This window comes from Lepisosteus platostomus, chromosome 12, assembly GCF_059453375.1.
Source record: "Lepisosteus platostomus isolate fLepPlt1 chromosome 12, fLepPlt1.hap1, whole genome shotgun sequence".
Lineage (NCBI taxonomy): Eukaryota > Metazoa > Chordata > Actinopteri > Semionotiformes > Lepisosteidae > Lepisosteus > Lepisosteus platostomus.
The window spans coordinates 13,608,687-13,622,718 of NC_142622.1; the positions used below are offsets into that span (position 1 = coordinate 13,608,687).

At 35.1% G+C, this 14,032-nt stretch overlaps 1 long non-coding RNA gene across 3 annotated transcripts in view; it reads left to right on the plus strand.

Annotated features, from left to right (window-relative positions):
- Nucleotides 1-14,032, plus strand: part of LOC148651124 (uncharacterized) — a 242,970-nt gene that overhangs the window by 129,522 nt on the left and 99,416 nt on the right. For all 3 annotated transcript variants that reach the window (XR_015925665.1, XR_015925664.1, XR_015925663.1), the window contains exon 5: nucleotides 11,277-11,376. This is a non-coding gene — a long non-coding RNA (uncharacterized LOC148651124). The remainder of the gene's footprint in view (nucleotides 1-11,276; nucleotides 11,377-14,032) is intronic.

Here is a 14,032-nt window from a genome sequence, read left to right on the forward strand (position 1 = left end):
TGCACTCTCACCTGGTGATCCTCACTCCTGGTTCTGAAGAGCCATAAGGTTTTCTGATTTTCTTCCCAACTTGAGCTCCTATTGACTCAATTGACTCAATCATTTCCTCAATTGGCCTTAATTACCACTGTTTCCAGGTCTTTAGTCATTGAAGATTTGAGTTCCCTATAAATGCTAAAGGACGGGAACCAGAGGTAAGGGTCACTGCTTCAACTACTGAACAGCAGTAGTTTTCCCTTTTAATTAAAAGCTAAACAAGTGTATTTAGACTTTATGAAGCCCATTTCTCAATATTAAACAGCATGTTTAGATTTACAAAATGTGCTGTGTATGGTGAAGAAAATATTGTTTTATGGTCTGAGGGCAATTATTTTTCACTTCATTAACTGCGATAAAGTTCCGTAATGTTATAGATCTGGAATAATTTATCAGAAAACTCTTTTCAATGAGGGATTATTTATGTGATCAGCATCAGGGCACAGAAGCCTGAGGCTGTTGATTATTGGACTGGCCAAATGTAATCATAGAATATTTTAACTGAATTTCCCTTTCTTGGTTCTAAAAATGGTAGCACATACTAATTAAAAAATGCATCTGTAGAACAAAGAAAATCTTTTCTCAAACCTCTTCATCTGAATCACAATAGCTGTATGTAACTGAGTGCAATAATTCATTAAAAGAAATTTAATTATTTTAAATATTTTTTTTATTTCAGGTAATTTTGAATGAATATCTAGAACTGTTTTCAAACCGATTAAATAGATTTGTGGGGGAAAATGGAAGGCTTTGGTTTGCAAGGTTCCTTGTGAGAGTAATCTTGCTTCAAATTAAAACTGAAAGCATTTCTTGATTGTAACTTACTTTAGCCATCAAATGCGTCCAACTGGAGTTGGTTGCATTTCCATAACATTAATAGGTTCTGTTAAATAACTCTTGGCTTACGTCTTTTCAGCATTTGTAGCAGCTGCATGAAATTGTTGAGGTGCATGTACAGTATGTGTGCGCTGAAATGTGTCTTTCTGTAAATTTGTACTTTATGCTTTGGGGCATATATATGCAAAATACACTGATTCAGACATACATAATGAAAGACCTCTGGTTATCCTTACTCAACCTTTTTTCCAAACATCTAATTTGAATATTCATGTGAATTTCAAATCCCATCACAATTTTTATTTTTCCCTAATTTGTGCTCTAATAAGTAACAAAAGCCTGAAGCCTGAACGTAATATGTCCATCCTTTAAAAAAATTTAATAGATTCCACATGGAACATGCAGCCAAAACTGTGTTCAGTGTTAATTTACATACAAATTCAATTAACCTATTTTTGTTTCTGAAAAAAAAAAAAGCTTTCATCAGAGTAGTAGAATACAGTCACCATTAGTCAAGTCGTGAAATACATGACTTGTATTATAACATGACTTTCAAATTCCACTGTGGTGATTGATTTATTTTAATTTTAAGTTTGATGTTTAAAATGTTGAATGCCATGAAATTTACTTCTGTTTTCATTTGATGGCTTTTAGCTCTGTTTATTCCTTATTACAGCTATATATACAGTATGGAGAGGGCAAGCAGACATTTTGCTGTAGTTAAAATTGTCTATTCACTATTGGCTTCATTTAAGAAATTTTTTTTTCTAATGTGTCTGATTCACATTTCCTTTAATTACATTTAAAGACCAAAGTCCTTTTAATTATTCTTCAGTCATATATAAAAAAACGAAATTAATACTTTATACTGGAAAATATACAGTAAATATTTGTTAAAGACTTGGAGGTTTCTTGGTTAATTATGTTTTTCCAAGTCATTTTGTATCCAGTTAAAACTTTTAACTTTTTTAACTTATAAGCTTTCAACATTTTATTACGAGCACCAAACATATTTATAAAGTAATCAAAAGTATCACAGATATTTTGCAGTATAATGGTTTTCAAAAATGTATTTTGCGATATACAGCTACATACCGTGTAGAATGTAGAATACAGACACCAAATACGTAAATGGATGATCATTTTTTGAAAGTGATTGTAGCACAGCTTGATACTAATATATTAAGATGTTGTCCTTAACCTTATGTAAGCCAGCAGCACATTACACTTTGTTACAATATAGCAATCCTACAAAAGTAGGTTTGTGCAGTCTATCCTGATATGTCCAACATCCATATCACTGGTATGGATGGCTAGTGGGGCCAGTAGGGGGCTCTCACCCTGCCGTCTGTATGGGTTCTAATGCCCTAGTATAATGCCGTTGCATCATCAAGGTGGATGCTGCACATTGATGGTGAAGGGAGGTACCCATTATTTGTAAAGCACTTTGAGTGGAGCGTCCAGAGAAGCACTATATAAGTGTAAGGAATTATTATTATTATTATTATTATTATTATTATTATTATTATTATTATTATTATCCTACATCCATTCCTGGGAAACACATACTACACAATTCTAATGTGTTTGACTTCCTCAAAAACATTACATCCTATATATTGCAGATCCTAGAACTTCAGATCATGTTCACATAGCTCAGGACACTACTACAATATATTTTGTGCTGTGCAAGTTTGATTTTCTTTCAAATTTGAATGTTTATGACTTATTCCTTTATCATGTCCACCTTTTAGTATAACTGTACATGACCGATAATACTAATTCTAAAAGGTGCTCCAGTAAGAGTAGCAGTTTAATACGTTCCTGAATATGTGCTATAACCTCTTCTAATATTTATGTATTAGGTGATTAACCTAATTGACTGTCATTGCAATTGATCTGAGAGGATGTAAGTATAAAGTTTATTTTCAACATGCGCTGGGATTTGAGTAACCTTGCTTCCATTTTAAATGCTGTAAAACTAAATTGAGTTCTGTAAAGTATAATTTGCTTGTAACTAATTAGACAACCATGTTCAATTGCTAATTAACAGATATGATGTTAAGTGTTTTTCAACAAAAAGACCCACAATGTATTTGAAATACTGACTTTTTCTGACTTTGCCTCATTTGCATATACTAATGAATATAATAGTAATTAACTCCTTTATTGTCTGGAGACCATACATTATTTTCTCTCCGTACAAAATGTTCTGCGCTGAAAGCTAAAAGACCTGGATGTTGTAGTTGTTAGAGATGGTGCCCACACATCTTCAGACAAGGATTCTGTAAATGTCAGGGAACAGTTAAAACCATTCAAAATAAATTGTTTTATCTCCAGTGCTTAATTGGATGCTTGTGACTAACAATGCTTGTCTCTTGAACATTAATAAATTAAAAAAATATATAACACATTTATTCAGTTCTATGTGTAACCATATCTAATCTCTGTTATACAACTGTTGAAATCTTAAACTCAAATCACATTTAAAAGCAGATGGTGAACTCTGAAAATGATGTCGCATAGGAGAGAACAAACCCAAGTTCCCCCCCAAAAAAAATTCCATCTCATTTATGCAGATGCTTTAAGCATTTTGCAGTTTTGTTTATTATATGTTCTCGTTCTGAATGTATAGCTATATAGTCTAGTTTGTACTATGATATAATATATAACACTGTGTTTCTAAGTAAGAACATTTTCACTTTCTATATTGTATACATAGACTCCAGACAACACTGCCCTGGAGCACAATTACCAAATCAATGTTGCGTATGTCACAGGCAACAGGAGCCATGGAAAACACTGCTGTGAGCTCAGAAATCAATACTGAATGTCATGGATGTCAGAGATCAGCTTCCTACAGTTCACTGCAAATGCATGAATGTAAACCTGAAACAATACTTGAATTCTTCTTTTCACACACATTTGCTATAGTAGAAGATTATTTGTTATGAAAGTACTGTAATAATATTACTGGTGAGCAATCAAAACTACATAAAAGTTTAGAGGTACTGTAAAGAATACAACATAACATCACTTTATGAACCCTATACAAATTCGTTTTTTTTTTCGCATACCCCAGCTTGCTCTCCATGAGACACAGACACACAGACACACAGACAGAGAGAGAAGCTTGGGGTCAGAGCGCAGGGTCAGCCATTGTACAGCGCCTCTGAATATAAAACGGTGAGACAGCATACAACACCACCTATACTCAAGGAACAGCTGGACAATTACGCATTTAAATGGAAACCAACTGACTGGATTAATTTAATTTCTATAGATTCTAGTTACTCTAGTCACTAAATGTAATTAAGCAATGTAAATCAGCTAGAGCAGTATATAGCATGGGGTGTCATACTTCACTGGTTTCCTGTCATGGCTGGGGAAAACTAGAAGAAAAATTACTATATTCAATAATGCACTGCAAGGTATATATTTTCAGGTAGATTCTGCCTTTCAGAGCTGCATTGATCCCTTTGAGCAAATTGTATGATAAAAATTGGGAAAATTAGTGAAGGAAAGTAATTGAACATTTCTTATTTTTTCCACACAAGAGATGAAGGGGAAAATATGAGTTTAGAGCTTTCAGGCAACAAGAAAAACATATCTTGGAGCCAAGATGAACATTAATGTAATGTGTACCTAAAGTAAATTAAATATCGTAACTAAATTTCCATTTCTAGGATTATTTTCATGTAATATATTACTTGTGATCTTTTTCATGTTTAGTTGCATGGTTATGAATGATGTGCAAGTATATGAAATGTTTCTCCAGGTCACCTTGTACAATACAGTGTGGTCCAGCATTTACTGTCAATACAGAATATCAAAAACTGAAAGCATTAGATATTCAAAGGTTGGTTCAAAGATCAATCATTATTATTCTGAAGACCCATGTTACATACTCACTGAAAAAATAATTAAAAACATATTTCTGAATCATTACAGTGCTTGAAGAAGCATAAGGCATTAAGAGTAGTGTTAATTTATGGCGAAGCTTAAGGACTTGTGATAAAAGCTGATGTATGTGAAGTGAAGTGTTCTGATGTATAGCTGATATGTTGTGAGCATACTGGTGCACTTTGTTTGCCATCACATCCAGGTGATGCATTGTTGGTGGTGGAGTGGAGTCCCCATTACCTGTAAAGCGCTTTGATTGGAGTGTCCAGAAAAGTGCTTTTGATGTATTAGGCATTATTCATTATTAAAAATGTGGTCCATACATAATTGAGGATTGAGAGATGTGGTAGTCTTGCTGCCTTACATCTGTTTTGTTCTGGGTTTGATTCTGGACTGTGGAACCTAATATGTAGTTTGCATGTTGTCCCCATATTTCTTTGTATTTTTTCTTAATGCTCTAGTTTCTTTCTGTCTTCTGAAGATATGCTGGACAGGTTAATTGGTGTCTCTTAATTGTGTATGTACTGTATGTTTGCACATGTGCACTGGTATTCCATCCATTGGTGTAGTGTGGCCTTGTATCCTTTGCCTCAGGAATAGGCTCTGGGTTGCTGTGACTGTGGCTTGTAAGCGGCTTTAAGATAATGGATGAATGGATTTATACTGAATCTTCAGCTCATGAACATACATAATACCAAATTGTTTTACTTCCCATGATAGCGATAAACTCTCCTAACTGAATAAGTAAATAGATTTAGTCTGCTCTTTAAATTATGCATACATCCCCAGGTAAGTTAAAAGTGGAAAAAAAATCTGCTCTTTATGTCCACATTATAAAACACTGGCTCTGAAGGCATTCCCACTTGTGTCTGATGTTGTAAATGGTTTGTGGCATTATTGTTAATATGGATTTACTTCACCAGCTGCGGTCTCCAGAGAATTACATTTCCCATTTCCAAAACAGTCATGGCACAATGGTTGAGTAGATGTCCTCAAGCATTTGAAATAGAGTATAAAGAAACAAAATGAGAAAAAAAGGTGGTGTATGGTTTACTTCACCTGTTTCAAGTATTTAACCTCAGGAGACCTAGTTCAATTTTGAGTTTGGTATGCAGCCAAATACCATTCATGACATCAAGTTAGGCCTTGCATCTTTTTTTTTAAATTCAGTCAGACATATTTTATGTTTTATTTATTATGTACTACTGTGCTGCTAATATTTCTAGGAATTGTGTACTGCCCTCAAAAGTACACATAATTGGCGAATGTCTACATTGCTGTTTTTTTTCCTTTTCAAATGACTTCACATTCAATAGTTTAAATAAATGTTAATCTTAATTGAACAACAATAATACATGACAGAAGCTTTTTATCCCTTAGTGTCTGAATCAATACAGGTGCTTACCTGGAGTACAGGGTGATTTCTAGTTATTGCTTGTTTTTGCCGGGGTCATGAGAGTAGTCAACATTCAGGATTCTCAACAGAGGTAGGGTCAGTTCTGAATTGAACTGAAATTTAGAGTTCAATCCCAATTCAGGTTTGATCAGTTGTGGCATTGGTAATGAACTAGAATTAAGCAGAAAACAACAAAACATAGGAAATTGAATTGAATTTGAATTACCAGTTTTTAGTTATTTAAATTGCTAATTACATTCAGGTCCACTGAGCAACATCTGTTTTGGTGCAGAATTATTACAGAAAATTTAAAAAAATGAGAAATCAAATTCCCTATGCTGCCACATTCATAAAATTACAGCCACAGGTTTCATGACTGATGTGCTTATTTTAGTATATGTTTTGTAAAAGTAATAGGAACCTGAGATAGGTAATGATTGGGTAGTCTGTTCCATTGATACATTGCTGATCTTCACGGGGATATTAGATAATTGTGATGGAGTGACAGCATCATTACCACCTTGTAGCCTGATCTCATCAGAAGCTCAGCAAGCGTGAGTCTGGCCATTACTGGGATTAGAGAGCTTACAAGAAAAAACAAGATGCTGCTGTAAGTAATGTTGGTGGACAATCCTTCAGGCCAGAATGATCAAAACTAGTGCTGTAGTGTGGTGACCAGAGACACTGTGAGAAGTGTCAGCCTGTGGATGAAATGTTCCTACTGTAAGTCTTAACTATTCAACATTAATGATTTCATCAGACCGTTCATAAGTGTGGGAGGTGTTAACCCTGGTTTTCTGGTTAAATTCTACTCTGAGTCTGCCAAATCTGAAATATATTATTCAAAGACTGTATATAATTGAAAATCATTTAGGAGTTCTCAGTAACCTTCTTAGAGGTTTTAGAAGGCCCAGGGAAACCAGGTAATCATTGCCAGCTTTATTATAGCATGTTCCCAAGGTCATGAGATCATCAGTGAAACCTGTAACCACAAAATTGTTTTAACCATGCAATAATTCTTGGAGAGACGCCTTGCAAAGTTTGAAGCTGGAGTGTTTAAAAATCAGTACAAGTCTGGTGGCTTTTTTCAGATTGGATTAGTAGAGAAAGGAAGAAGTGTGCAGTGGGCAGGAACTGCTTACTAATGAGGTTGCCTCCCTGCTATTGAGGGTTCCTGACATGGCCCCTTCCACCCAGACATGCATTCAAATCTTTTCCCAATACCAACTCTTTTGCTGAAATATACTGCATTATCTCTGACTATTTTGAAATATCAAACTACTTGCCAACCTGGTCAGCCAGAAGCAAACAAATTGGACGTTTTCCTATTTAGCCTACCAGCCTGTAAGCATCTAGACTTACATATTTCATCTACACCCGTAGAAAACCTCATTAGTGTGGAAGACAAAGCTTTCAGTGCTGATCACTGCAACGTAAGTGATGCAACATTTGAAGAGCTTATGATTATCAGCAGTAACACAATTGACAAGTGATGATCTTACTGGGCTGTAAGCATCACATTATTGTGGAAGACATTCCCAGCATTATTGCAGTACAAAGTACAAATACTTTGTTTTTTGTATCAAATTTGTATATGCATATTGTTATTTAATTTTGTTACAGTATTATTGCTCTAATAAGTGGAAATACATTGACAGGGAGGTGAATATTTACATGGATGGAATTTGAATTGACTAGAGCTCTTAAAGAACTGAAGTCGCAACTGGAGGCACTGAATTGGGATTGGATCTAGACTGAATGGAATTGTCTGGAAAAGGAATTGAAATAAAAGGAATTGATGTGGAGAGGGGATTGAATTGAAGTTGAATTAATGGAATTTACCCCAGCTCATGGTTCCCAAAGTAGTGGTTTACAATTGAATAGAAGCTGCAAAGGTAAGGCTGGGATTATCTGTCCAGGGTCCTTTTGCCTGTTCGGTAAAACTGTGACTCCTGTGATTTGCTGGGTGCCTTCAATCTTGTGGTGATGTCAGTAAATGATGCACTTTTCCAGTGAAAATGAAAATTCCCTTGTGAGGTGCTGTGGGGCATGCAGAGTACAGTATGAAAAGACAAAGGGTTCTGCAGTTTTGTGCTAGAGGAGCATATTTGTGAGATGTGTGTAGATGTGTGACTCCCTGCTAGAGACCTGAGTGTTAAAAAGAACAATGGGTCATACCACATCAAGTGGGTATATAATAAAAGTAATTCTATATCGGCAATATTAAATGGTTAGCCCTTTTAGATAAGCAATGATTAAACTAGTCTTTTAACAGCCTTATCAGTATCAAGAGCAATACACCATGAATTGTGATGAAAAATAAAACTACCTTTAGATGTCTCACCTTTGGATTTTGTACATTCACTTTTTTCTTTTACTCATTTTAGTTTGGGCACTGTACCTCTTGTGTATTATGTATATAAAATGAGTGCAGAGGACCAGAGATCAATGTACTGTTAAATTTTATATACATGAGGGAGGTATAGTAGACTTCACAGCAGTGTTTCCTTTTCACTTGAAACGTGGTGCAGAGAGTGTATTCACTCTCCTACGTGTAGTCTTGAAATAGTTCTGGAATGAGAAGTGAGCTATGTATATCTTCTAATAAAATTCCTTGAAACCCTATCTCTATGGTTTCATGGATTTGCTTCGAACCAGCTGCCAAATCTCCTGCTGATAGATTATTTATCACAATTCTTATTGAACACCATCATCCTCTGCTGGGAAAAAACAACTTGCGACGGTAGCTGAAGCTATTCATTATTCTTAACAAGGCTTATGTTCTGGATTTAGACACCCAGATGGAGTTTGCTTTGACCAGGGCATGAAAATCACAACCTTTTTGTCTAAAAGGACTAATGCTAAGAGCTGAGCCATTTGCTTGACCTAATGTATACTAGGCTAGTACAAAAGCATCATTTTGCATCAGAAAAAAGCTGTTTGTAGTTCTTTCTTAGACAATGGAGAACTGACAATGACAGATTCAGGCTTGTGGTACCTGAAGTAATTATGCATTACCAAGAGATCATTTATTCATGCAGTTGGGGTTAATAACAAGCAGCTAGTTAGCTGAACAGTTGTTCTTCTAAGATGAATGAACATGTTTCTAGAATGGTACATTGTTAGCAACTGTGACACAGTTTACTGTTTAAAAGTTCGAAACTAAAAGCATATTTTGTACTTGTTGTTTAAAATGGATTTTATTTCGTTATTACTTTGCAGTATGCACCCCAGAACTTGGAGGTTTTCTACTTACAAATTATAAGCTGGTATTTTGTAATACCAGTGGGCAAAATACAGGAGGAGTCCTAAAAGAGCTGATTAAAGAAAGAGCAACTCCCTCGAGTGGGTTTGATAGCACAAAATAAGATGGATTTCTCTAGTTTATATGGTATATTTCTAATACACAAGCAGTCTTCAAATATGTATAATGACAAATGTGATATGCTATATGTAGAATCTACAGTATGAATTAAACGAAAATAATGATGATTACATTATATTAGCACAACGCATTCCTGAATACGGGATAAATTCACTCATCAATATTATTTTTGTCTTCAACAGTTTTGGTTTTAAAAAAGGAAATAATCCTGTTGGTAATTGTAACAATACATCTTTCATGTTATCAGAACGTTGTTTCGGTCACAATCTCTCAAGTCAGAATGAAAATGGGAGTACTATTTAGTACCCTAAATTAGAAAAGCAGGGACAAGTATGAACATTAGATATATATATGACTTGTACTTACCCAACATATTGTAGTAATAATAATTTTTAAATGACTGTTTATGTTGCCAGAGGAGTAATTTTAGATGTTCTTGTGCTTTTCTGTGAGCTGATATCTTTAGAGCTGTGTATATAGAAAATGAAAATAATCAAACAATGCAAAAAGCATCTTCCCTAGCAGAATTTTAAAAAATAATTTAGTTTAAAATTGTATAAATAAAATGTCAGAAGTATGGGATGGGGGGAGGTGATAGAATCTGCACCAAGAGCATTTTTTTCCTCAGAAACTGAGATTGAAAATGGTTGTTATTGTTGGCCATTCATCTACATGGGTAGCCTGACTGAGTGGAAGCCTCACTGTAGTTAGACCATTACTGCTTTGAGAGGCTGAGGGGGGTCAAATTTGTCAGTTAATATTACCTTACAGAAAAAGTCCTGTGTGTTAAACTGAGATAATGGAATCTCTGTGAAGCAAAGGTTTTTATTTGCTAGTATAAAAGATCATCGTAGACCAATCCAAATACAATTGATTATTTAGTTTTTGTCTGGTGGTTTATTCAGTGCTGATATTATTAAAGTTTTCAGCAACAGTGTGAGTACGTGTACGTATGAAGTGCTTACAAACTTTTATCATTTTCATAATATTTATAGAACTCTTTACACCATTTCATAATGCTGAATAATTTGTTATTTTAGCAGAAGGAGGTATTAGTTTTCTTTTTAATAATTTAATTGTTCCTTTAAGGTATCAGAAATTAGTCCTTTGCCTGTTGAAAATCGGGGTATATTATTTTACTTGATAAGTTTTCCCAAAATGCATATATTCATTGTTTTTGAGATGCTAAAAGTAGATTTATCTTGCAAACAATTGGGTATAAGAGATAAGATCACTTTATTGGCCATATACGATTTCTTGTATTAGGCATTTGTCTTTTTCACATACCCCAACTTGCTCTCCATGAGACACACAGGGAGAGAAGCTTGGGCTCAAAGCACATGGTCAGCCATTTACAGTATACAGCGCCCTTGGAGCAGTTGGGGTTAAGGGCTTTGCTCAGAGGCCGAACAGAGTAGGATTCCTCTGACAGCCGCGCGATACGAACTGGCAACCTTCCAGCCACAGGCGCAGATCCTTAGTCACAGAGCCACCGCACCACCACCTGATGTTAATGTTTTTACCCATGTACAGGCCAATATTTAAGTTCTTATGGTCTTACTATTTGTTTAGATTCAGTATTATTGTACAAGTTGCATTCCTTGATGTGACTCATCACTTTCACAACAGTAAGAGAGATTCAATTAATTCGTTATTGTTATTATTTGTATGAATATAATAGAATTTCTAACTTTGGAAATATTTTACCTTTTTTTACAGAATAATGAAAACCCCCCAGTTATCTTACCTAGTATCTTTGAATGTGGAGAACAATACATGGTTGAAGACGCTAATCCTCAACAAGTAATCCCTAATTGCAGTAAGTAACAAAAGAATGACCCTAAAATTTTCATTTCAAGGTCCTTGTCAGTAGGCCATATACTGTATCTTATTCTCTACCAAGATATTTGGAAATGTTCTTATTTCTTATCCAATCAGTGATATACTGTACAATGACTTTGCAAAAGTGTTCACACCCTTTCAAGGGTATTTTATTTTGTTGAACTACAGATGATTTATACACAATTTTAATTTGTTAATATTTCAATCGAAACATGAATACTCAAACTGAATACTTTTATGTGCAAAAATGTAAGCCAACAAAATGGAACACAACTGAAGGGGGTGAATAATTTTGCAAGGGCATTTAACTGCAGTTCTATCCTTGGCAGATTTTGTATGGTCACTTTCTATTCCATGAGGAACATAGGACACACTAACTGCAACATGATTTTCCTCCATTGGCCGTTTCTGATTGTCTTATCTTTATCAGCCTTAGTTTTTCTCTTCCTTGGCACTTTTTGATTTCTACCAAAATGTTTCTGTACATAATGGATGAAAGTGTTTGTTGTGATTAGATGTTTTTCAAGCTTATTTATAATTTTCTACAAATCTCTCTGAAGTAAGATCAAGATGAAAACTGAAGGCGTCTTTTCAAAACTGGCCACAGTTTATGAAGAGAATTCATGAGGATCATCTTAAGATGATTTTCACAGCTTTTTTGAAGAAGAAACCAAATTGTTTAAAAGAACTGGTGCTTATTTCTTTGCACATCTAAACTTTTAAAAGGCACTGGTGAGACAGTATAAAATATTAATCCTGAGATAATATAATTATATCTCACTAAAGAGAAGATATGTTGCAAATTAAATTTTCCAAAAACTATAAAGTTTTATGCAAAAGAAGCAACATTGTTAAAAATGGCATGTATTTGTGGCTCTTGAGATTAAAACTACTTCTAAAAATATCATTTTCATTGTTGATTCCTCATTATTATCTCAAATTCTGTTTTATTAAAACCTATTTTTTTTTGTTATTTTTAAGCTTCCATGATCTGAGACTTCTATCTCTATTTTGGATACACTTATTTCTAAATCTCATGATTCACAATTGCTTATTTCTAGCTTCTTCACTCTGTATATCCAATTGTCTTTGACCTATTTGCATTGATTATGTAGTTCAGTGGTTCTCAAAGTGTGGAACGCGTACCGGCAGTGGTACATGGAGTGCTGCCAGGTGGTACGCCAAATGACCCTGGCACTGTGTCATGTGCGTTGAAAAATCGGGACGGATTTTCATATTTTGTATTTTAATACGTGTCGAATACGCAGCCTACATACTACGATACAGTGCGCGCAAATACTTCAGTGGACACAAGAGATACTCTGTAATTCTATACCACTCTATAGGGATGCGTGCTACGGATGCAAGTGACCAATTGTATTTAAAAAAAGCTACTGTATCTCCAGAAAATAGGGAGAAAGGAGAATGTGCGTGATTTTGGAACAATGCCAACGTTGTAAACACAGGAATGCATAGAAATACATGCTACGAACGCAGGTAATCTTGTGAGCACACGAAAGCGTGATAACAGAAAAATATTTAAGAACTGTTCTAATTTGAGAAAAATACACCGGGGGTCTCTGTGTTTCGCTCCCATGCACATGAAATAAAAACTTTAAATAAATACGGAAATAAAAACAGAAACGCGGAAAAATGCAAGCTTGCGGATTGCTAAAGCAGGTAAGCCACACTATTTTTGAAGAACCTTATTTACCGTTGGCAAAAGAGCTGACGCGTATTATGTGTAGAGAAAAAGCTGCTAAACAGCTCGACCTGCTGCCCCCCTCCCCTTGAAAGACACAGTCATTCATAGAATTATTGAAATGAAGGATTATATCAAAAGTACGCTGACAGAGCACGTTAAGATGAGCAGATGTTTTTCACTGCAATTAGATGAGTCTGTAGTCGATTTGGCCAATTTGCTTGTTTACGTTAGATACGAGTTTGAGGGTATGTCCCATGAAGACTTTCTGTTCTGTAAACCGCTACCAACAGGAACTACAGGAGAGCACATATTTCAGCTTCTGAATGAATTTATCGAAGAGAATGGCATCGACTGGATAAAATGTGTGGGAGTTTGTACAGACGGTGCTAGAGCAATGACAAGCCGACATAACGGTGTAGTTGCACGAATTAGAGAGGTTGCTCCAGAAATTAATGTACGCATTACAAGATCCACCGCGAGACCTTTGCCGTCAAGAAAATGTCTGACGATTTAATATCTGTTAGACTCTGTTGTGAATTGTATCAAGGCTCGAAAAATTAATTCACATCTGGTTTGCTCAACTAAACAGGCTCACCCCTCTCACTGAAATGGTGCTTTTTTATTAGTTGTTGTTAATGTTTTTTTTTCTGTAAAACACTTTGAGAAGCCACCTTTAAAGGTGCTATATCAAATAAAGTTTATTATTATAATATTTATTATATGTATGTGTGAGTGTGTGTGCATGTGCGCTCATGTTGGTCATTGAGAATTTCTGGGGTTCCTATGAGATGATGACTTGTAGGTGGTACTTGGATGCTTTGGTTGGATTAGGGGTGGTACTTGGTCCAGAAAAGTTTGAGAACCACTGATGTAGTTCATTGTCAAGATGTTTGTACATATCTCTAACTTTAACTATGTAACATAAGAA